The 25,406-nt window shown below is 44.1% G+C and overlaps 1 protein-coding gene across 4 annotated transcripts in view; it reads right to left on the minus strand.

Moving 5' to 3' along the window:
• Window positions 1-25,406, minus strand: part of TEC (tec protein tyrosine kinase) — a 132,548-nt gene that overhangs the window by 34,489 nt on the left and 72,653 nt on the right. The window lies entirely within an intron of this gene.

Genomic DNA, 25,406 nt, shown 5'->3' on the forward strand with positions numbered 1-25,406 from the left:
CTCAATAATTATTACCTAAATCATGTCTCCATTTATTGTCAAAACTGTTCAAAATACTAACATTGTCAGAACTGTAATAAAAGAGATTATTTTTTTTAAAAAAAGCGATTATTTTCATTTATTTCTAAAGATTAAATTTTCCTATCCTTGCCCCCCAAACACTCTAGAACACAGGAATGGACTCCTTTTTGTCACCTTCCCCTCTTAATTCAATGCCTTGATGACAGCACTCCATCCCCACTCCCCCACGCCCAACACTGAAGACCAAACCAAGCAAAACTCCAGGTACTTGCAGGGGCGCCTGGGTGGCTCAGTTGGTTGCTACCTGACTCTCGGTTTTGGCTCAGGTAGAGATCTCATGGGTGTGATCTCAGGACTGTGAGGTCAGGCCCTACCCTTGGGCTCCATGTGCAGTGTGGAGTCTACATGAGAGTCTCTCTCTCTCCCTCTGCCGCTCCCCCCGCAACCCACGTTCTCTCTCTCTCTCTCTCTCTCGCTTGCTCTCTCTCAAATAAATAAATTAAAATAATAGGGATGCCTGGGTGGCTCAGTGGTTGAACATCTGCCTTTGGCTCAGGGTGTGATCCCGGGGTCCTGGGATCGAGTCCCACATCAGACTCCTCGTAGGGAGCCTGCTTCTCCCTCTGTCTGTCTCTCTCTCTCTCTGTCTCTGTGTGTGTGTGTGTATCTCTCATGAATACATAAAATCTAAATTAATTAATTAATTAACATAATACTAAATCTTAAAGAAAAAAAAAAAACTCAGGAGGATGTGAGGTGGACCTGGGGTATTCACATAGAACTTCCATTCAGATTCTATTGTTGGATGTTCTACTTTACTTCTCTATTGCCCTCTTTCTGCTCACTGCAATTCTACCTGCATCAAATAACTAAGGACATATCAAGACCTCCCTCCACCCTTAAGCATAGTAATTTCACACCAGAGAATTTATCAAAGGGAAAAAAATCCATAAGGATACATAGTAGCATGTGCAAACATAAGTTGATAAAATACACCCATTAAAATCCCATTACAAACACAATGTAGAAATAAAAAATGTTTACTGCACAATAGTAACTGATATATTCCACACACACACACACACACACACACACACACACACACAAACTGTATAAAGACTAAAGTTACCTTTGGGAAGAGGGCAGTAGATATTCACATGATAAAGAATAGAAGGAAAAGTAGAGAAAGGAAGATCCCTGTAATATTTGGGGTAACCCAGCCACCCCCTGGCACTAGTCATTCAAAATTGCTTCACTGAATATTCTAAAATTGTCCTCTGGTCACAACCTTTGGGCCCCCTATCTGGCTCCCAGGAGCCTGCTCTGGGAGGTCACCCTAAGACTTTCAGAGCTTCCCACTCTCCCAGACCACCAGCTCCCATCTGACTGACTAGACGATTCCAGAGGTCATTTCATCATTTCATCTTTCTCTCTCTTTCCTCCCTCCCCCACTCCCTGCACAAATCCCATATATCCCTTGACTATTTTGTCAGTGCCTAGTTCTACCCACACCGTCCTTATTCCTTCACACCTGATTGCAGAAGGTCAATGATAATCCTAATTTTCTTTTCTATGCTTACCCAGGCCCTCAGTGCTGCTCCTCATCTCCTTTGTCTATCTCTAGCGGAGAGAACCTGGTGGCCTCCATGGAGAACACCAGTCTTATCAGAACTACAAACCCTTCCCATTCCCTTTGTCCCAGCAGATGAACTCCCTCACTGCTTTATGGGGAAGAGAGCAGCCATCCCACAAGCACATCCTCCAACTTCTTTCATCTGGAGATCAAAAGCATTCTAAGATTTATCTTTTTTTTTCTCTCTCTCTCTCTTCTCTTTTATCCTGTCTCTTGGAGTAGTTAAGGAAACTGCAGCTCAGACCAACTAAATATATTACCCAAGAACCCCAGCGGACTCCAAAGCCTACTGGACCCTAGCATATCCCAACTGCAAACAAGTAACAGCACGAATGGAGCCAAGTCCCCAGGGAAGGGCAACAAGGATTCTGAGCATGGACCAAGCTTCAGTCAGGGTAGAGAGAGGAACATTCTCCCCAGCTGTGCTTTTCTGAGGAATTTCCTTCTACCTATAGACACATTTGGGCCTCCCATCCATACCAAGAACCCTTCTTCTGGTCCTGCTATCGCCCTCACTTTTCTCTTCCCTTCCTGAAATAGAAGACGACTACACCCTTAGCCTTCATTTCCTTCCTGCCCACTCCTCCTCCTTAGCCACTCACAATCTACCTCCCACATCACCACAGCCTGCTAAGCCGGTCTCAAACACATCACCAGTGATCAAACCCAAAAGCCTTTGCTTGACTGTCACCCACTCACATGAGGTCTTTGAAAGTGCCACCACTCTATTCTCCCTGAGTGGCCTTGACTTTGAGTCATCCTAGGTTTTCCTACTCTCTCTTTCCTTCTGTTTCCCACATGACAATACCTGTCCTGTGTCAGCAACCGTGTCAAGGAATACACAGCCTGAGGGGAGCTCACTTCCTGGGCCTGTAGCTCAAATATTATGCCATTTAGTCCTCACAAACTCTGTGAGGGAACTATTACTAGACGCATTTTACAGAGGGAAGGAACTAAAATGAAGGAACTTGCCCAAGAAAGACAGTATTGAGTATACCATGTTGTAAGTACTATATATAAAAATGATGCACAAAAAAAGAAAAAAAAAAAAGATGCACATGGACACAGAGGAGCTGGAGCTGAAAGGCCAATTCTGGAAGAGAAATGCTGATACGACAGGGAGGGACTGAACAGCACAAGACAAGGAAGGAGTAAACAGCACCTACGAAGAAAAACATAATCCAGAGTGACCTTGGCTGCCTCATATGGAAAACAGGAATAATAGCAGCTAAGAGAATTAAATGACTTAGTATTTACCAAGTGCATAGAATAGTGTCTGGCTTAGAATATGATGTCTGTAAGTTTGCTACAGGAAATAAGTAAGTAGCAAAAAAAGGCCAGCGTGGCTGAAGTACAGGGTGCATGAGGCAGCATGGAAAGGTGAGCAGGCCTGAAATACCTGAGACATGGCGTTAAGAGGTCTGGTCAGACACCTGACCCACCCTGCTCCTGGGGCCTGTGCCGGGCAATGGGGTGGAAGAAATTGCCAGAGCATCATCCTCCTATTAACAAATCACATGTGTTCACTGTAGAAACCTTAGAAAATACTAACAGCCTGAAGAAAATCAAACGGCCTTTAGTCTCCCAACCCTGGAGAAAATCACTGTTGACATCATGGTGTTTTTCCCGACATTGCTCTCAGGGGTCATTTATCACCTGACAGCCTCTTCACCCTTGAGCAGCAGGCTATATATGGTCTGTTTCTGAGATACTCATCTCTACCCACCACCTGCCCTTGCAACTAAACACAGTCGTTAAATGCAGATCAATCTATACCAGAAAATTTAGGATGGCCTGTATATTGGGTTGACTTATGCCCCCTAAATTCATGTTCTGTGATATACAATCTATTCATGTACTGTACTAATATTGGGATTTGCAGATAAAGGTTCAAATGTAAGCTGCTCATCCATGTTTTTAACTACCGCTCCAGCAAACCCTGATCACACACCAAGCATGACATTGTGTGCTGGAGCTTCAAAGTTACAGAAGGGGGTTGAGGGTCTCTCTAAGAGGGGTTTACAATAATATACTGGGTGAAAGGAGAAGAGACAAATGATTCATATCAAATAATGACAAACCCATGTGAACTCATGTGTTATGGAGTGGGCCAGTGATTGGGCCAAGAGAAGGTGGAGAAGTTTCAGGGGGGAAGTATCACTTTGATTTGGTTTCTAAAGGATAAGTAGGAATTTTCCTGTAGAGAAAGTAGAGGGGAAAAAACAAAAACAAAAAAAAACTTCAGGCAGAAGCAAAAAAGCACTCATTTAGGGAACAGAAAAAAATTCATCGTGGCTCAGGGTGGTTGAGGGGAAGTGTAGGAAACGACACCAAAAAGATTATTTAAGACCAAATTAGGAAGATGCCGACATGACCAGCCAGATTTAGGAGTTTGGAATGAAGAATGCTGTGCTGAGGTTTGTTTTTGAAATGGAAACGTTAATGGCAAGGTGACAAATGGATGGAGACAGGGAGGCTAGCCAGGAGCCTGCTGTGGCAGTTCAGGTGACGGATGATGAGGTCACGAACCCAGTCAATGGTAATAAATCGGGTGAGGAAAGCAGGGTCACCCGAGCATTAGAAGAGAGAGTCCACGAAACTCTGGCATCAATTAGGTGTGGAGATTAAGTGAGACGAAGGAGGCAGGAAACCTCAGGGATTTTGAGCCCGAGTGACCAGTAGACACCAACACCATGAACCACCACAAGGAACACAGAAGAGTCAGATTTGAGACAACGTTGGGACATGTTGTCTGAGTTGACTATTGGACAGCCCACTGGAAATGTTTGGAGGGAATTGAAAATATGAGGCTCGTACTCAGTAATGCTTATCAAAATCTCTACAGTAAAGAGAATTCTCAACACATATGTTGTATATATAGCAGAACCTTTTTCTAGTCATACCTCAGGCAACCCTGGGAAGTTAGGTAAGGTTGAGGAAGAAAAGGTTTGGAAGGATTAGGAGACCTGCCTTAGGGAACCCTAAGAGTTAATGAAAGAGCCATGTGCCTGCCCTCTTAACACCTGGTCTTCACACTCTGGTGAACCAGAGTTTACACTGAGAAGAGACATATAACAGATTTTTTTCTCCATTCAGACTATTTATCACTGCTTCGTGATTACTGAAGTATGCTATACAGTACTGTTACTATTGTGGCCCAAGGAGAAATACCCAAGGTCGTTACAAGTTTCGTGAGAAGTTTCCCTTTTATTTCTATACCCTCATTGCTGCCCAGATTGAAAATCACGATTAAGCCAACACGTCACCTTACTCATGTTTGAATCACGCAAGCTGAAAAATCTATCTGGCACTTAGCAGATGTTCATTAAACGTGTGTGCTGAGCTAGCGTGCAAAGAAGTCTGCGTGACACTGTGTGTGTGTGTGTGTGTGTGTATAACACAGGAGATATATATCTCCTCTCTTGCATGCATATCCTCTATATACTTTACCAAGCTTGAAAACGAGTTATGTAATAGCCATTTTACACATTTCTAAACTAGCACAAGTGGGGAAACTAGATCTAGAGATGAACTATAACTTGCTTCAAACTATGCATCAACTGAATGCCAGAACTAGGAGGTAAATGCAAGAGATCCTGTCCCCCAGCAAGTCTTAAAGGTATTCTGTTTCCCTTTAATTTCCAGAACACTAGTATTTTAAGAATATCAATCCTAACTTAATGAAATGACATTTTTTTTAATGTATGCAAGCATCCAGGGCTGGCTCCAGGTAAATTTGGGAAGTCAGCCATTTATCTTCAGGACACCCTTTGTCCTCCCTACTCCCCAGGCATTCGAGTCCCCATTAGGCACAGTGAAATACCCAACCAAAAATGTCCTCCCATCTTACAAATGATCCCTCCTCTTTTCCCATCACAGCTTTTATTCCTAATGGGGCTATTCTCAGCTGCATGCCACAGAAGAAATGTGCTGGATGAATCACTCTTACATTGCCATGGGATCTCAGGAAGAGGGCACGAGCTATGGAAACAGGGAGACCCTGAGAGCGGGCTCTGCTTTGCCACTTAGAAGCCGTATGGCCTAGGGCAAACTCTGTCCCTCTCTCTCAGTTCCCCTGTCTGTAGGAAGAGGACACTACTATTCACTTTGCTAAGCTTTTAGCAGGAATAAAGTTAATGCACATAGGTGCTTAGTACAGAGTATGGCATATGAAGTCATTCCCCTAAATGCAGCATTTACTATTAATTAGTTTTCACAACAACTCTGGGAAGTTGTTATGAAACTATGAGCAGTTACAAGATTGGCTAAGAGGTGAGCCACAACTGAACCTAGAGCTCTCAAAAACAAGAATGCGTTTACTTGACTCCAGGTCTCTCAAGCTAGAATATTTTTCGACTCTTATGATAAAAATTAAAATTATGTCAAAATCTAACAATTGTGGAGCACTCACTATGAATCAGGCACTTGTTAACCTCTTCACAGCGATGATTCAATGAATTTTCACAGCATTATTTGAGAACTGTTGTCACCGCACTTAACAGATGAAGAAATCAAGATTTAAAGGGCATAATTGCCAAAAGTCACACAATGAACCAGGATTTGAACTCTTGTTTAATTTCTCATCTTGTCACACACACTTGAGTAACTTGATATCACTTTACTAACTACACACATAAAATAAGTGGAAATTTCTTATGCTTATGGCTCTTAATGCCTTTAAGACCAAAGCTAGTTCATAAATTAAATACAAACAAAACTACACAAAAAATAAGATTTAAATTACCATTACTTGAATGTGATGCATGGATGTTTGCTGGAGTTGAATTTCTGTCCCAAAGCCAGTTCTTTTGGCATCTACAAGCTTGTATTACTATAGCCTGTGTGACAACCACCTCCACCCTTTCTCTCAATTTCAATACGGGAACCTCTGCTTATACACACACTGCCATCCTGGCATTAGGCCTCCATTTGGCACTACTAAATTGCTTAGTGTTCAATCAGCCACTGTTTCTTTCTCAATAGACCACAACAATTAAAACATCATAAATACAAACCCAAAGATGGGCTGCTGACATGGCATATTCAGTGACAAGGAACTACCCAAAAAATACAGACAAAAAAATGTAGACAAAATACAGACAAAAAAAATTTTTATACATGTGTGTGTGTGTGTATATATATATGTATATATATACACACACACACACACACGCACACACACCTATTATATTGCTGGGGGAGTTGTATAAAATATTGCCATCAAATTAAGAAAACAAAATTTTAAATTCCTAGAACCTGCGGTCCTCAGCAGATAGGTAGCACAAAAGCTGCTGTTAGCACTCACTGCATTCCATCAGGAGGGTGCTTTCATTTAGCCACATTCATCAAAGACAGGTTTGGCTTCCCCCTACCACCCGCAAGGCACAGATACCAAAGAACCATGATGGAGATGAACAAGTACAGAATCTCTTGGTTTTAAGGCATTTACAATCAGACATTTGCTAAAGGTCAAGGAGAAGAACAACAGTCGTTCACAATGAAAGTCCAGATGAGTCAATACGACATAGCTAAACAATTCCTGTCAACTCTTAAAAAGGAAAGGAACAGGGCGCCTGGGTGGCTCAGTCGGTTAAGGGGCTCCCTTTGGCTCGGGTCATGATCCCGGGGTCCTGGGATGGAGCCCCATAGTAGGTGCCCTGCTTAGCAGAGAGTCTGCTTCTCTCTCTACCCCTCCCCACTGCTTGTGCTCTCTCTCTCTCTCTCTCTCTCAAATAAATAAAATCTTTAAGAAAAAAAAAAAAGGAATGAAAATGACGTAGTCTACAAAAAATCTCCAATGAGCAAGGCCCATTTTATTCATGAGGGTAGTTCTTTTCCCTTTCCCCTCAGGACACAGTTCAAAGAATGGGCCTAAGAGCAGCAGGACACATTAATCATGAGAAACAAAGAAAACCTCAGGATAGATTTGACTTTTGTGTGTATGTGTGTGGATACTGAGAACAATTTGAAGTAGATCTCTATGGCATCAGGAGAAGTAAAATAAATAAAATTTATGGCATTTCTGACTTGATGGCTGTATGATAAAATGCCTCCTTCTTTACCAAGGGCTGAATTCTATTGAAAAATGAAAAAAAAAGTAAAAATGAAAACTTGGCATCCTTTTTTCCCCTCCCTTTTAAACAACTTATAATAGCAATTGACCTAAGTGCCTCACATTTTGTAGAGTGCTTTTAAACACACACACAACAAAACAAAACAACAACAACAAAAACCCACAAGGTTTCTGGAGATACTATTTTTACCGTATTTAAAAAGTTTTTTTCTTTTCTTTTCTTTTTTAAGATTTTATTTGTGAGCCTGATGTGAGACTCGATCCCAGGACCCAGGACCCCAGGATCACGACCTGAGACAAAGGCAGACGCTCAACCACTGAGTCACCCAGATGCCCCCCAAAAGTTTTTTTTCTTGAATAGCCATTCCCTCTTAGGACTTTTCTATACTTCTGGCAACCCCCTTCCCAAATAACTTTTGTGACCCAAAAACATTTCTAAAAACTATTACCAGCTAAGTTTATTACAGTTGAAAGCAAAACTTATTAACATGTGTGTTTTGAAATAATTCTAAAAGTGATTTTACTAGTTTAATTTTTTCAATAGACAAAAATTAGAATGAGTTAGGTAGAAACCAATACATATGGATCCTTTAGTTCATAAATTTCCTCTTAACAGACTTCAGAATTCAAGGAATTCCAGACTTACTAATTCAATCCAAAGATTATAAACCCCTGGGAGCAGAGACGATGCCAATGATCTCAGGTCGCCACATTTTCTTCTTTCTGGGTGCCCAGCTCTACTGCATTTTCTCATCATCATGCATTTAGGTGAGGGCATAGAACTGAACTCTAGCCAGGGGAGTGCACGTGGAAGTGATCACTACCTGTCCTTTAAAACCCTGCATACCATCCTTCATGTTTTATCACCTCCTTTGTGATCCAGTTGGATGAGAAAATCCAGTGGAAGATTCAGGGGACCACAAGACAATGGAGTGCTGACAGGCATAAAACTTCTTTTTAAGAGGCGTGTGCCTGGGTGGCTCAGTCAGGTCAGCATCTGACTCTTGATTTCAGCATAGGTCATGATCTCAGGGTCCTGGAATCCAGCCCTGTGTCTAGCTCCATGTTCAGCCAGCAGTCTGCTTGAGATTCTCTCTCTCTCTCTCCTTCTCCCGTTGCCCCTCACCCTAGGCACACGCACGCTCTCAGCTCTCTCTCTCTCTCTAAAATAAATAAATAAGCCTCAGCTACCTCTCTCCTCAAAGATACACATTCCTACACAATTCCCAATGCCTACTTGTTCCTATTCCACCGAGTTTCAATAGTCCTTACTGATAAGATCCAGAAAATGCAGAAAATAAAGAATAGGTTTTTACAGCAACATTTGAATCGTGGGGCAGTTCTCTTGTTCAGACACATTTACTGCTGAGACTTGTGCACAGGTATATCTTTTAGTGGGAAGTAAGAACTTATCTGAAACTCGGTGTTAGGATTTGGGTTCTGAACCTGACAGCATAGGTGTGAAATGATGAGACGCCCTGGGTGAATAATTGCATAATAAACACAATAATAGGTTATTTGAATAATAAACATATTTGAAAAATGCAATAATAGGTTGACATGCAGAACTATGTGCCAGCGACTGTCCTATGAATTGATAAAGGCAAACTCAGTTAAGCTTTCTAATAACCATTAGAATAACCATTATTATTATTGTTGTTATTGTTGTTATTGTTATTAACCATTATACTACTCCATCTCTCCAAAAATGTCAAGAGCAGAACACTGGAAAATCTGCAACCGGGCCACAGAGGCAGAAAGGGCTCCCACATAGCAGAGTGGTCAGAAAGGACAGCCCAAAAAAAAAGAAAGGACAGCCCATAGCCAGTACCTAATATATGAAATACCATATGTTTGGCGTGCTGATCTAGATACCATGGGATTCAGGATGCTTACCACTGCCCAACGCAAGTGATGAGGAGTATAAAAAGTGACTTTAAATATAAAGTCAGAAGTTATGGGGCACCTGAGGAACTCAGCGGGATCAGCATCTGCCTTTGGCTCAGGTCAGGATCCCAGGTTCCCAGGATTGAGTCCAGCATGGGGCACCCTGCTCAGTGGGGAGTCTGCTTCTCCCTCTCCCTCTCCTCCTCCTCCTGCTCATGCACTCACTAGCTCGCTCTCTCTTAGTCCCTCTTCCTCTCTCTCTACCTCTCAAATAAACTTTAAAAAAAAGAAAAGGAAGCATCCAACTCTTGATTTCAGCTCAGGTCATGATCTCAGGGTCATGAGATGGAGCCCTGCTGTGTATCTGGCTCCAGGCTTAGCAAGGAGTTTAAACGTTTAGTTTAAATGCCAGCTCTAAGGCTCCATGCAAATGAATTAACCTCTTTTAGTTTCCATTTCCTCATCTGTCAAATGGGGATATTAAAATGACCCAACCTAAACGAACTAGGGGTGGTAGAAGGGGAGGAGGGCGGGGGGTGGGAGTGAATGGGTGACGGGCACTGGGGGTTATTCTGTATGTTAGTAAATTGAACACCAATAAAAAATAAATTAAAATAAATAAATAAATAAAATGACCCAACCTACATTATCACAAGGACAAACTGTGATATGCTCATAAAGCACTCAGCATAATATCCAGCCTGTCATAATCATTAATAAAGTTTATTTTGGGGCAGCCCCGGTGACCCAGCAGTTTGGCGCCACCTTCGGCCTGGGGTGTGATCCTGGAGACCTGGGATTGAGTCCCACGTCAGGCTCCCTGCATGGAGCCTGCTTCTCTCTCTCCTTCTTCCTGTATCTCTGCCTCTCTCTCTCTCTCTCTCTCTCTCTCTCTGTCTGCCATGAATAAATAAATAAAAAATCTTTTAAAAAAAAGTAAAAAAATTTTCTTAGGTTTATTTTTACATAATTATTTTTTGCCTTTAAAAGTAAGATTTCTAAAAAAAATTTAAAATTCAAAAAAAATAATAAAAATTAGATTTCTAAAAATTTTCAGCATTGAAATTCTTTTTTCCCCCAAAGATAGTCTCTATTTTTGTTACAGATTTCAATAAGAAAAAAAAAGATTTAATGGAGATCTTTTGAATATTTTACTAGCTTTTACATTATTTCTTTGGGTAACATACCAATATTTCTTCACTTTCTCCATTGAGGAATTCAGTGAATTCAAAAAAACTTTGAAAGAACTTCAAAAAAAATTTAGGAGTAGACAATTAAGCTTGACTCTAGTGTATAAAATACCACAGAACATACTAGGGAAACAGGACAATAGCAGAACTACTCTTTCTCTTGAAACAAAGCAATATTTTAGGTAGTAATTTTTAAAAGTGCGTGAGTCTTAACCTATCAATTACCACAGAAAAGTAGGAAAAATCCAGCAAACTCTTAGGACAACATTTGCTGGTATCTACTAGATGCTAGATAATGTGCTAAGCACAAGAGATATGGAGATTAATACAATACAGTCATTGTATTAACTCAAGATAAATGAAGGCATCTGAGCGCACAAAGATATGCACAAGAATATTCATAGCAGCTTATTTCTAATAGCTGAAAACTGGAAACAATCCAAATGCCCATCAACGGATGAATGGATACACAAATAGTGTTACATCCATACCGTGGAATATGACTCAGTAATAAAAAATATAATATTGACATAACAAAATAGATGTATTTCAAATTAATCTGCTGAATGAAAGAAGCTAGTTTAAAAAGAGTACATGGTAAATGACTTTATTTATTATAGAATACTTGTACATGCAAACATGCTAATCTATAGTGTCAAAAATCAGATCTGCAATACCTAGGGAAAGTGGGACTACAAGGAGAGGTAATGAATTACAGAGGGGCACGAAGAAGCTTTTGGGGATGATGGATGTGTCCATTATTTTATTACAGTGATGGCTTCACAGGTGTGTACATATATCAAAACTCATCAGATAATACAATTCAGGGATGTGTGGGTGGCTCAAGTCAGTTAAGCGTCTGACTTCGGCTCAGGTCATGATCCTAAGAGTCCTGGGATCGAGCCCCATGTCGGGCTCCCTGCTCCAGAGGGAGTCTGCTTCTCCCTCTCCTTCTGCCGCTTTCCCCTGCTTGTGTTCACTGTCTCGCTTGTCTCTCTCAAACAAAATCTTTTTTCTTTTTTCAAATAAAATCTTTAAAAAATAGATAAATAAAAAAAAAGAAAAACCAACAAATTCAACAAGAGAGAAAAAGAGAGGTGTCAAGATGAAGCAAAACAACCTCACTTTGGCATTTATTCCAATTTGCAAACAACTCATCTGCCCGTCTAATTCATCCAGCATTAAATGAATTCCTGATGGAGAAGTAGGATTGATTTTACATCTTCCCCAAAAGTTGGTACCTGGCCCTACCACTTTTTTTCTTCTTTCTTTCTTTCTTCTTTCTTTCTTCTTTCTTTCTTTCTTCTTTCTTTCTTTCTTTCTTTCTTTCTTTCTTTCTTTCTTTCTTCTTCTTTCTCTTTCTTTTCTCCTTCTTTCCTTCCTTCCTTCCTTCCTTCCTTCCTTCCTTCCTTCCTTCCTTCCTTCCTTCCTTCCTTCCTCTTTCTCTCTCTCTCTCTCATTACTCCCCTCTTTGAGGCAGGCATGGTGAAGGCTACCAACCGGAAGCTCAGAAGGGACAGGCACCCTGCCCCGCAGCACCTACACGATGCTGGCCTATGAGCCTGGCGCGGGTCAGGTGCTCACTGACCCCGGTCGAGCAAGTCATGAGCCAGTGAGGACACACATGAACAGAAGGGCTGCAGTCCTAAGCAGGACTTCCTTGGATTGAACTTGCATTATTCAGCCAGAACCACTACCGGACTCTCCGAGTTCACAGGACAGTTGGGCTGCCTGTCTTTTTGCCACAGCTCTCTCGGGAGCCGGCCAGGCAGCCGGTCGCAGGTGCCCTGCTCCCTCGGCCCCTTGCCCAGCCCAGCGAACGCTGCACCAGTGAACACCCAGTGCACAGTGAAGGTCCCGTCACCACCGTCAGAGGCACTCGTCTACTGTCAAGGGATCCGTCCTCGACCACGGATGGTGATCACTGGCTACGTCACTGCAAATCTCTCTGCTGTCGGTTCTTGTGTCTTGGGGGTTAACACCGACCAGCAGCACTTGGTGTCAGGACTAGGGATGCTGAGAGCCGTGTGTACGTGCGTGTGTGTGCGTGTGTGCACACGCACGAGGCTCTCCAGCAGACACGTCACATGTGCAGGCTTTTTTTAGTGACACTTTTATCTATCTTTATGACAGCGGAAATACCTAGAATCACACAAACATGATCTCTTGTTAAAAGGCACTTGCGAGAGGGAAGCTTTGGGAGCTTCACACGGGGGAGGGTCAGGGAGCCGACAGGGCAGGACAGAAAGTGCAATTTCCGGGATAGGTGGCGGGTGGTGGTGGCGACTGGCAGACACGCAGTGGCACCTCTGTGGCCTCTGCCTGCAGCACGAGCGGCACGATGCCCACCCGACCCCGCACCCCCGTCACGGCCCAGTGGGCTGATGAAAGCCAAGAGCGGAGAAGGGCAGCCCTGGACGTGGGAAAGCCCTTGGCGGCCGCCCCACAGCCGCACCCGAGGCCACGCTGGGCCTGAGACACAGCACCGTGTTTCTGCACAGGTGCAAAGTGGGGAGGCCCCCCAGGACGCTCCTTCCTCACTGCCCACACCCGAGCAGTTCCTCCACTAAGAGCCCCCCCCCCAACATGAGCAGGGAGGGCAGAGCTGCCTGCACACCCTTAGGAAGTGGAAATGCGAATTATTTAAAACTGAACTAAGCTTTGCTAGGATCCCCCCAAAACAGAACATTAACTTGGTCTTTAAATCAACTTCTCTACACTTCTCTAGTTCTCTCGAGTGTTAAGAGGATCACTCTGCAGTTTGTTTTCTAAATCTCTCAAATGTTAAGCTGCACATATTGGCAGCTTCTCTACACAGGGCCAGTCCCATTTCTTCCTTTTTTTTTTTTTTTTTTTTTTTTTTAAATCTCAGTGAAGACAATCAGCCACGTTGGGAACAATACCTTCCTTTTGCTTCTACCCAAGCCTGGGGGGTGGGGATGGGAGAGAGGAGAGGGTGAGGGGAGGAAGGAAGATGGGGAGGGAGGTGTGGAGAAGAAATCACCACAAGAACAAGGGCAAGAAAGACAAAACATCAGTCTTAGTCTGAGGTCTCTAGTAAGAGAAGAACTGCGACTCTCCCCTCTGAGAGATACTCAAAGGAAAATGCAGAATGGCCTCACTATGGGTTTCTGTGGGCCTAATGGGTACTAATCGTTCCTTTACTATGGTTTCTATAGGAATATTCACTTTGTGTTGCAAATAATTTGCAGAAAACTTTTGTAATACAACCTCTCGACTGGGAACCCTCTATAGATAAAATTATTTTTTAAATAATTTCTTCCGATGACTGGGTGCATAACGCCATCAAGGAAGCTCTGTTGATTATGTTTTGGGGTGAGAGTATTATAAGTTTCTATGTAAGATGGATGCTGCCTATCTTCTAGAGATGGGTACTGAAGCATCTGTAGAAGAAATGACATGACTTCTACAAGGTAATGGGAGCGGTGGGATTTGCTACAAGGCAATGAGGGTGGAGTGAAGTGTGAGTCAGGGCTAAGGTGGCTGGGTGCTGGTACATGGGGGTCACTGTGCCACTCTGCCTATTCGAGTACATTTGAAACGTTCTGTGATAAAAGGCAAAAAAATACTTTATTCCATCACATTTTTCTTAAAAGCCTTTTTGAAAAAAAAAAAAAAAAAAGGAAGCTCCACACAGGGCTTAAACTCATGACCTTGAGATTAAGGCCTGAGCTGAAATCAAGAGGCAGATGCTTAACCAGCAAAGCCACCCAGGCACCCCTACATTTTTGAAAATCATGATCAAAGTTGTAGGATCTTCTAATGAAAAAATTTTTTGTGAGAACACAAGCAGCACCCATTACGAATCGGTAAAAAGGCAGAGATCATCACATCATTTCGTCGCCACTAATAAAGCCTGGGCTACATTTGTGGTAATGGGTACACTGGGATTCAGAAGTGGAAACAATCCCAGATGTTCACACAACTGCTCTCGAGGTCACAGGTACACAGCTTCCTGCATCCATCAATCTGAAAGGGCTCAGCAATTAGTTCTAGAACTGCTGACCCTGCTGCAGTAATGAGTTATTTAGCCATCTGCTTTTTGCAATGGAGTAAATAAGGCACTAAGGTCAAACAACTGACCAAGGGCAAATGGAGACACAGAAGTCCAGGTTGCTCCACCAGGCCCTTCGTGGCTATCACAGCTGGGGGCCATCGTTACACTATTCACCCCTTCCTACTTCGCTATTGCTAATGCAATCAGCTCTCGAATACTCTGGCAAAAGTTCATTCGTGTCGCCGAATGCATTCTAAGAGATTCTCCCAATGCCAAATACAGGATCCCCGTGGCCCAAGTAGCCAGTCCACTCTCTGCGAGTCCACCAGCACCTGCAATGGGGACGATATCTGCTTGGTTTTCTCTTCTTCATTCCCTTATCTCCCTTCTGGAAGGACAGAAGCACATCACACCACCCAGACACCAACCAGCCTAGGGAGGCTTTCCAGGAATGCGTAGGAGTCTAACTACAGTAACTCCAGTGAGTAGATCTGAAACCTCCATATTACCATGCACGGGCTTTTAAGTGGATTCAGAAAGAGAGGTGGCATTTCTCATCAATTCACTAAGGTAATATATCAAACCATAAGAAACTGCCAGTCCAAAACGATCAGAGTGGTGTTTCCTGATTGTTCAACTTAATTACATTTCACATATTTAATACACTTTGGTCCTACTCACACACCTCACACTCTGAAATACAAACTGTTTGTACTGTTCCTAATTTCTACTTAATCATAATGGTAGTTACGATGTGTGGGGCTCTCAGTAGGTACCCGATGCCCATAACAGACCGAGCAATGCATGAGAATGGGAACAGTGCCCCCCTGTAGTGATCACCACCAGCACTCAGCGCAGTCAGAACCCAGTCAATAATTCATACTGACGACCCAGGAAAATGCTGGAATTTGAATTAGGTTTAAGTTAGACAAATTTTAAAAATCAGTTCATCTAGAATAACAGCAGTTCTTCTAAGTCATACACTATTTTGATCACCAACTTGATAGGTCTTTCACCGTTGCGTGTATCATGGCTACCGCGACTATGAACTTTGCAGTTTGCAAACTTTTTATTTGTTTTTTAGATTTTATTTATTTATTCATGAGAGACACAGAGAGAGGCAGAGACACAGGCAGAGGAAGATGCAGGCTCCCCGCAGGGAGCCCAATACAGGATTCGATCCCAGGATCCAAAGATCACAACTTGAGCCAAAGACAGATGCTCCACACTGAGCCACCCAGGTGTCCAATGTGCAAACTTTTTATTCCCAGTTACGGATGGAAGCAGGTCACACTGAATAGTTTATGTCCCCAAATCAAATATCTTATATGGCCCATAGACAAGATAATAAGTAAAGTCAGAAACTAACTGAAATAGTCTCACGCCTTCTATTGTCTCCCTGATGCTGCCACCTTGCCCTTTTCATTCTTCTGGACAACATTTATGTAGCATCTGCTGCTCTCGCCCTAAGGAATTTCCAGTGACTGGGAAGAAATGATTACTCATAAGGAAATGAAGAAGACGTTAATTCCTCCAGAACAAGAGTCAGAGAAGGCTGCATCAGAAGGTGCCTCTTTGAGCAGAGCCTTGAATCACAAATAAGAGTTTTCTCAGCAAAGAAAGGAGAGAAGATTGTACAAAAAAGAGCATCACAAGCAAAGGCCTGTAGTTGCAAAAGAGCGTGGCAGGTTTGAGGACTGCAAGCATGTCAGGGTGTGGTGTGTTGAGATGCACTGAGGGGCAGGCCGGAGAGGCAGGAGAAGAAATCGAGAGGCTGAATCGGGATCATCTTATGAATGGCTCTGCATGTGGTGCTAAGGAGTTGCATTATTAATCTTCCAGGCAATGAGGAACTGTGGCCTCATGTGATTATATTTTAACTACTGCCAAAGAAGGAAAGCTAAGCCTGGCTCTGTTATTTGGGGTGCTGCTATTCTTCAGAGAGAAGAAAAACTGGGTAGCTTGTTGACAAAATTAAAGGATGAACCACTTTACTTTGTCTTACATATCCTATTATTTCCTTAGACTAAGAACCAGCAGGATTCTGCAACAGAGCTCTTAACTGCTTAAGGGCAAAAACTCTGTGGCCAGACAGCTTGAGTTTACATCCTGACTCCTCTGCCACTTATTTACTTGCTGTGTCTCCTCAAACAGGTTACTTCACTTTTTTTTTTTTTTTTTTTACTTCCCTTCTTTTTGCTTCAGTTTCCTTAGCTACGCAATGGGAAGGAATGATAGCAAATAACTTCATGCATTTGTCATAAGAATTTAAGAAGTCACGTCATGTTCAGCTCTTGGAACAAAATGGACAAATGGTTAAGTGCTCAATAAATTTAGCTATTAGAATATTTTTTAAATTTCTTTTTAAAGATTTTATTTATTTATTCATGAGAGACAGAGAGAGGCAGAGACACAGGCAGGGGGAGAAGCAGGGTCCATGCAGGGAGCCCAATGCAGGACTCGATCCCAGGACTCCAGGATCACGCTCTGGGCTGAAGGCAGGCGCTAAACTGCTGAGCCACCCAGGCTGACCATAGAGTATTTTTTTCAAACCATATTAACCATAGGGAAAATAAAGGCAAAAGCCACTAGTTTTGTTTAAGGCAAGTCCCTCATACCCACCTTCTAGGCTCCAAGAAAGATCTTCTGGGAATGATATCAAATTTGACTTATAAAATAAAATGAGTATGAATGAGATTATTCCTTGGGCTTTGACAAATATCAGTACCCTAAAATGACAGGACACAATAGAACCGACCAGTATCTATCAATATCTACTCTTTCCAACCAGGAAAAAAAAAAAAAAAGAGAGAGAGAGAGAGAGAGAGAGAGAGAGAGTAACCTTTACGGTTTTACAATTCTGTTTTTAAGAAGGACGGTTGATGCTTCATGTGACTGTGCTATTTTTACTCTTTGAAGCTGTTATTTTAGTTCTGTCTTACAGTATGAAACCAATACTGAATCAGCAAGCGACTTATATTGGCACTTCCTTTTTACGTTAGAAACAGTTAATCTCTGGTAACTCACAGCCTTAACACACAACAGCAGAGAGCACATCTGGTCAAAATTTGGTCAAAGTTTCTCTTCCTACAGAACGTAATAGTAGTTTTATAAAAACACACCTTTCCCAGTCATCAGGTTTCCCTAGAGGCTAATTCATGGTCTAATGACTATAAAGATTAATATGGGTCTGATCCTTACGTAAATACACATTAAGCTAGCCAGAAAGTCACAGAATTAACCCAGAAGCAGTGCAGTGTAATAGTTCAGAGTCTGAGAATCAGACAGCCTGGGCTGGGCTCATAGTAGCTGCTGTGAAATCTGGAGCAAGGTGTTGGACCTCTCAGGACTTCAGTTTCCTGAGCTATAAAATGGGAATGACAACTGTATCTTCCTGACAAAGTTAAAAGGATCACAGTTAATGACTAGGAGGCCCACAGACCCTGCAGGATACGTGGTAAGCACTATGGAAGATCTTGTAAATTAAAAAAAAAAAAAAAAAAAACAGTGAAAAAAAATTTAATTTAATTTAATTTAATTTAATTTAATTAAAAAAAAAAAAGGCTTACAAAAATCTCCAAATCCCTCTCCTCCCAAGACCAAACAGCAATCTTTTATGTTCGCAATGCAAAAGGATGTATGCTCTGGAGGACCAGAAAGTGACAGAAGGAATGTTCTCATTGTCTCTGCTTTTAAAATAGGAATATCTTCCTTCTTAAGGTTGGTGGGTTTTGGTTTTTTTTTTTTAACCAATCAGACAGAAAAATTTGCAATATTGCCACCTGCCAGATACTCACATACAAATGACCTTGCAGGCCAGGTATTTTCTCCAATGGTAGACAAAGAAAATGAGACTCAGAGGGTTTTATCAACCGTCCCATGTCACAGCTGGTAAAGGACAGATCAGGTTCGGAGATCTGTCTGGCTTCAAAGCCCACTGCACGTCCCATCAGGAAGCTGCCTCCTTGTGGGACAAAGGGCACTAAGCGGACTAGATCTGACGATTTCAGATTTATTTCTCGAATCCCAGCTTCTCACTTGCGCCTGATTCTGAGCATCTGACTCCATAGCAGATACCTGTCCTTCGGTCGTTCTCTTCCCTCTCTGTAGCGCGATTCAAAATAAACCTGATATATACATCCTTGAACCTAAATCCCACTCAGTCACTCAACAACCAGTGATTACTCGCCACAGGTTGCTACGCAATGCCCCCCCCCCACCTGCCCTGTGAAGTTTACAGATTACAGAGAGACTGAAAACAATTTTTTTTTATGTAGAAAGAGGTGATAACAAAGTAAAAGTGAAAGATGAAATTCTACAGGGAAAACGGATCTAAACTGGAAGATCAGAAAGACTGTACGGAGGAAGTGATATTTAAGTTGAAACCCGAGGATGTCAGCCAGTGGAGGGAGGGGAAGCGTGCGTTCTCGACGGAGGACACAGCAAATGTACATGCTGTGAGGATGGAAAGGAGCAGGATGCCTTCCAGGAACAGAGGCACTGGTGAGCTGGCAGGCTGCAGCGAGGAGCAGAAGGGACAGCTGATGACCACCGACAGGCGGGCAAGCCGCTGGACCACAGGCCATGTTGAGGACTTTCAAGATTTGACCTGGGGAAATGAGAAGCTCCCAAAGGGCTTTAAAAGCAGGGGAAGGACATGATCATATTTGTGTTTTTTAAAGATTACTATGGCCTCTGGGTACAACAGACCAGAGAGGGCACGCACGAAGAGAGGGGCCTTTTAGGACATGACGGAGATTCCCAGTTGCCTGCCCCCAGTACCCCCTTCTCATCGATAATGGAACCCCGACTTTTTGTTGGGTACGCTGATACTGAGACTAAAAGATACTGACACTGTTTCTCAGCTGCCTTTGCAGCCAGGTACGGGCCATGCGGTTACACCGTGGTCACTGAGCTCTAGGTGGAAGTCCTGTGTGCGGCACGAAGCTGGTAAAAAGGGACTTCACTCAGAAGGGAAGAGTCCTTTCTTGCTTTTCCATTCCTCCTTCCTCCAGCCTGCAATACAGTCGAGATGGCTGGAACTCCGGCAGTCATCTCGAGCCAAAATAAAATCTATAAGCTAGAGATGATGGAAGGGAGAGGCAGGATCCAAGATCCCTGGGTTAGAGCCGCCACAGGAGAGCCTGCTTCCAGCGTTCCCACCAACAGCAACAATCCCCCACCCCACCAATATTGAAAAAGAAAAAAAAAATCTGTTTTGTTTAGGCTACTATAATCTAGGGGTCCTATGTGCTCTCTAACCTCAATCAAAACTAACCAACACAGAGGCTGCTGTGTTCACTCAAGAGGAGGCAGTGGCAGCTTGGATCGCGGTGGTAAAGAGATGAAGAGAAGGGCCAAAGTGAGATATATTTGGGAGATAGAATCGGCAAAGCCTGTCGAGGGTCCAGACATGAGAGAGGCGGAGGGAGAAGGGTCAGTTCAGACCAACTCCCAGGCTTCCGGCACGAGCGACTGGGTGGACAGGGTACAGTCACTGAGCTGGAGACGGCGGGGACAGCTTGAATTTCTTTTCAGATATTTCGAATTATTTGAGATGCGAAGGAAAAAAAAAACCACCAACCTCTTAGACCACAGAATAGCTATCAGGCTGGGAGATGCGGACTGGAGAAGTCATCAGCACACACTGGCCGTCCCCAAAGCCACCGGAAGGGATGATGACACCCAAAGCGAGTCCAGAGCGAGAGAAAAGGCCATGGAAATGGACCCTCGAGGGAGGCCAACTCCCGAAGGAGACAAGAACGAGCAGCCAGAAAGGAAGCCCGCATTAGGAAAGAAAGGCCAGCTCCCCGTGGCACGAGCAAGAGGGCTTGGGGCTCTCACAGGGGCAGGGGATCACTTCCACCTGCGGCCCTAAGAGCGCGTCAGCAGGATCTAGGAGACACAGGGAGCCGGAGGAAGGAAAAGGAAAGAGGGGAAAGGAACAGGGGGCACCCGGGTGGCCCAGGGGTTGAGCGTCTGGCTTTGGCTCAGGGCGTGATCCCGGGGTCCTGGGATCGAATCCTGCATCGGGCTCCCCCACGGAGCCTGCTTCTCCCCCTGCTTGTGTCTCTGTCTCTCCTGAATAAATAAATAAATCATCTTGGGAATCCCTGGGCGGCTCAGCGGTTCAGCGCCTGCCTTCAGCCCAGGGCGTGACCCTGGAGTCCCGGGATCGAGTCCCACGTCGGGCTCCCTGCATGGAGCCTGCTTCTCCCTCTGCCTGTGTCTCTGCCTCTCTCTCTCTCTGTCTATCATGAATAAATAAATAAAATCTTAAAAAAAATAAAAGTTTAAAAATAAATAAATAAATAAATCATCTTATTTTAAGGAAGGAAGGAAGGAAGGAAGGAAGGAAGGAAGGAAGGAAGGAAGGAAGGAAGGGAAGGAAGGAAGGAAGGAAGGATGTTCTGAGTCTGGCCTGGCAGGAGGGGGCTCGGAGACTCGAGACTGGGAGCGGGTGGCACCGCTGGGAAAGGGGTGGAGAAGTGGCCTCCTTTCTCCGCCAGAAAACCAGGAGCCCAGTCAGGGGCTGCCCAGCTCCCAGGGCAGAGCCGCAGGCGCCGTCCTGGCCTGGCCGGTTCCAGCACACGGTGGCTGGTTGTCAGGTGAGCGCACGAGAGCTTCTTTCAAACAACAATCTTAGGGTTTCCGTGGTTAATTCCATAAAGTTTTAAAGGAGTGTGGGGCCCAGGGTAAGGGATTCAATGCACTCAAAGCAGCAGAAGCAGTCAAAAAGAGCAGATTTTTACATTCCCCGAGGGTCTAACCCTAACAGCACCGTCACCAACTTTTCTTCCAGGCCCACCCCAGCAGGTTCTGTTTTACATTCCTTTAGTGCAGGTTTTAGATGCATATCTCAACTGAGTCCCCTAACAGCCCTAGGAGGTGGTAACCACTAGGGTCCCCATGTCACAGAGGAAACTGGGGTGCAAAGTACTGAAGGTTCCCTTTAATCTTGACATATACACTAGTGAGTGTCAGAGCCTGGGATTTGGACACCAACGGGCTAACATCAGAACCAATGTTTCTGGTTTTACTCAGAAAACTCACTTCTCATGGGCCCCCCAGGGGGGCTCAGAGGTTGAGTGTCTGCCTTCAGCTCAGGGCGTGACCCTGGGGTCTTGGGATCAGCCTGCTTCACCCTATGCCTGGGTTTCTGCCTCTCTCTGTGTCTCTCATGAATAAAGAAATAAAATCTTTAAAAAAAGAAAGAAAAGAAGAAAGAAAGAAAGAAAGAAAGAAAGAAAGAAAGAAAGAAAGAAAGAAAGAAAGAAAATTTGCTTTTCTTAACTCTTAAAAAAGAACATTTCCAGCCATTATATTAAAGAAGTTAGTGGAAAAATAATTATGCAAAACCATTGGCAAGAAAATAATTTCTACTTCACTTGAAAACTGAGATAACTGGCCAAAGAGAAGGTAAGTTGTTTTTCTTTTCTTTAATCGGTCTGTCTGGTAACCCAGAAAAAAAAGGGAACCCAGGTCTTAGTCAGCTCATGGTATCCTGGTCTGCTCTTCCCCAGATCTGTTCCTCCAGAGCAAAGCCCCCCCTGGAGGTGCCTGTGACAACCGGGGACCGTGCACACAATTCGGTCACCCCCCGCCCGTGGGAACAGGAACGTGTGAGCCCATCGCGGGACCCAGACGCGGAGGAGGCGGCCAGGTGCAGGAAACCGTTCCACTTTTAGCCAAAGTACACCGATGTAAAAGTGAGTCTGAAGCAGTGTGTCTGGGGCACTGGAACAAAAGAAACGATGTTTCCACCGGAGACCCAAATCGCAAGGCTCGGTGTGTCGAACCAAGGCCTCCATCTCGGGGCAGAAGAGTCGCTGAGAGCTCAGAGTCGGGTCACCAGGCCACAGTGCGATGCCGGGGCTACACGGTCATAACTGGGCATGATCTGGGTCAAGACAGAGAAATTTGCAGGCAGCACCCACACGTGCACACACACACACAGAAGCAGAGTATCAGACTGAGGACGTGCACAGCTCCGTGAGCCATTAGTAGAAACCCACCACACGTCGAGTTGTACGCAGGCGCTGGGAGGGGGGAGGCAGAGGCAACAAGACACAAACAGGCCCAGTCTCTGGACTTTTCTCAATCTTCTGTTTTTGCATTTAGTTAACGTGCTGAGAAGAGTTAACGGTGCAGGCTTGAGCAAGACTGCTACTCTTAGAAAGGCCTCCTTGCGTTGCGACAGCAGGCCCTTGGTTGGCATCGGGGGACGCAGGCCCTGAGAAGCTCCCACCATTCCCAGCACTGGGAGCACAGCTCACTGTGCCTAAATCGATGCTACAGACAATGTGGCTTATGCTGAGCACCTGCTTGGCCTTTGGGACTCTGGAATTTTGGTACACGCTAGACAGGGGGTGCCCCTATCCCCAACTAGTCCCCAGTAAAAAAAAACCTTGGGCACTGAGGGAGTCTCCAATGAGCTTTCTTGATAGACAATATTTCGCACATTGTCACAGTTCCCTGCTGGAGGTTTTAAGCATGTCCTATGTGACTCCACTGAGGAAGGGCTCTCGCAGGCTTGCATCTGGTCTCCTCTGGACTTGACCCCCTGTGCCTGTTCCCTTTGCTGATTTTGTGTTTGCTGTAATAAATGATAGTAATACAGGGAGTCCTGTGAGTCCCCCCAGCAATGAATGGAACCTGAGAGTGGTCTTGGAGACACCCCCTCCATCCCTCTGAAGCCGTTGACGAACTGGTGTAAGTTTTAGAGTAAGAAAGACCTGATTTAAATCCCAACTTTGGGGGCACCTGGGTGGCTCAGTCGGTTGGGTGTCTGCCTTTGGCTCGAGTCATGATCCCAGGGCCTGTGATGGAGGCCTGCATCGGGCTCTCTGCTCAGTGAGGAGCCTGCTTCTCCCCCTGCCCCCGCCTGCCGCTCCCCCCTGCTTGTGTACTCTCTCCCTCTCTCTCCCCCTCTCTCTCTCTTTCTCTGTCAAATAAATAGATAAAATCTTTACTTAAGGAAACAAGATCCCCCAGGGTGATGGGTGTTAAGGAGGCAAATTGAATTTAAATTAAAAAAATAAATAAATCTTTAAAATAAATAAATCGATCTTTAAAATAAATAAATGAATAAATGAAGAACATCCCAACTTTGATGCTTATTCAGTTGTGAATCATGAGTTAATCAACATGTTCTCTAACCCTTGGATTTCTCTGACAGTAAGATAGTAAAATCTGCTTCAAAAGACTGTGGTGGGGATCCCTGGGTGGCACAGCGGTTTGGCGCCTGCCTTTGGCCCAGGGCGCGATCCTGGAGACCCGGGATCGAATCCCATGTCAGGCTCCAGGTGCATGGAGCCTGCTTCTCCCTCTGCCTGTGTCTCTGCCTCTCTCTCTCTCTCTCTCTGTGTGACTATCATAAATAAATAAAAATTAAAAAAAAAACACTGTGGTGAACATTAAATATGTGGTAGATGGTCTATGTATACAATGGAATATTACTCATCCGTTAGAAACGACAAATACCCACCATTTGCTTCGACATGGATGGAACTGGAGGGTATTATGCTGAGTGAAATAAGTCAATCGGAGAAGGACAAACATTATATGGTCTCATTCATTTGGGGAATATAAATAATAGTGAAAGAGAATAAAGGGGAAAGGAGAGAAAATGAGTGGGAAATATCAGAAAGGGAGACAGAACATGGAAGACTCCTGACTCTGGGAAACGAACTAGGGGTGGTGGAAAGGGAGGTGGGCGGGGGGTGGGGGTGACTGGGTGACGGGCACTGAGGGGGGCACTCGATGGGATGAGCACTGGGTGTTATGCTATATGTTGGCAAATTGAACTCCAATTTAAAAAAAACATGAAAAATTAAAAAAAATCTACGTGGTAGACACTCAATGATATTATATCCTTTCCTCTTGAGACTAATGTGAATGGCAGCCCTACAGTTGGGCAGTGCCCACCCTGCACAATACCAGGGAGCCCTAAGGAGGCTCACTTTGCTCCACTGATGCACTAGTCAGCTCATGCCAGCTCATGAGAGCCTACTGTGCATACCACTCCCCTGTTCCACTCTCAATGTCCTGTTGGTGGCTGGCAATCTGCCATGGTGGGAGCATAGTCTCTGGACTATACTATTTTCAGCAAACGCTGAAAATCAGAGCTTCTCCCTCAACTATCATTGCTAAACATTTACTAGGACACCACTGTGCCCTTCGTTCCTCTCAGATAGGTGGTTGTGTGTGTGTGTGTGTGTGTATGTGTGTGTATTTTTTTGGGGAGGGGGGGCTAACCAAAGATGGCAAGTATATATGCATTTTTAAAAGAAATAGGCTGCATGAAAAGATGTTCAACACAATTAGCCATAAAGGAAATGCAAATCAAAACCACAACAAGCTACCACTTCACACCAAGTAGGATGGCTAGAATCAACAAGACCGATAATAACAAGTATCTCACCGAGGATGTACAGAAATTGGAACCCTGATACATGCCTGGGGGGGAATAGAAAATATTGCAGCCCCTTTGAAAAACAGCCTAGCATTTCCTCAAAATGTCACACATAGTTAGCCAATGGCCCAGCAAAGGAAATGAAAACATAGGTCCACGCAAGAATGTGT

Source organism: Canis lupus, chromosome 13 (assembly GCF_003254725.2).
Source record: "Canis lupus dingo isolate Sandy chromosome 13, ASM325472v2, whole genome shotgun sequence".
NCBI classification, from domain to species: domain Eukaryota; kingdom Metazoa; phylum Chordata; class Mammalia; order Carnivora; family Canidae; genus Canis; species Canis lupus.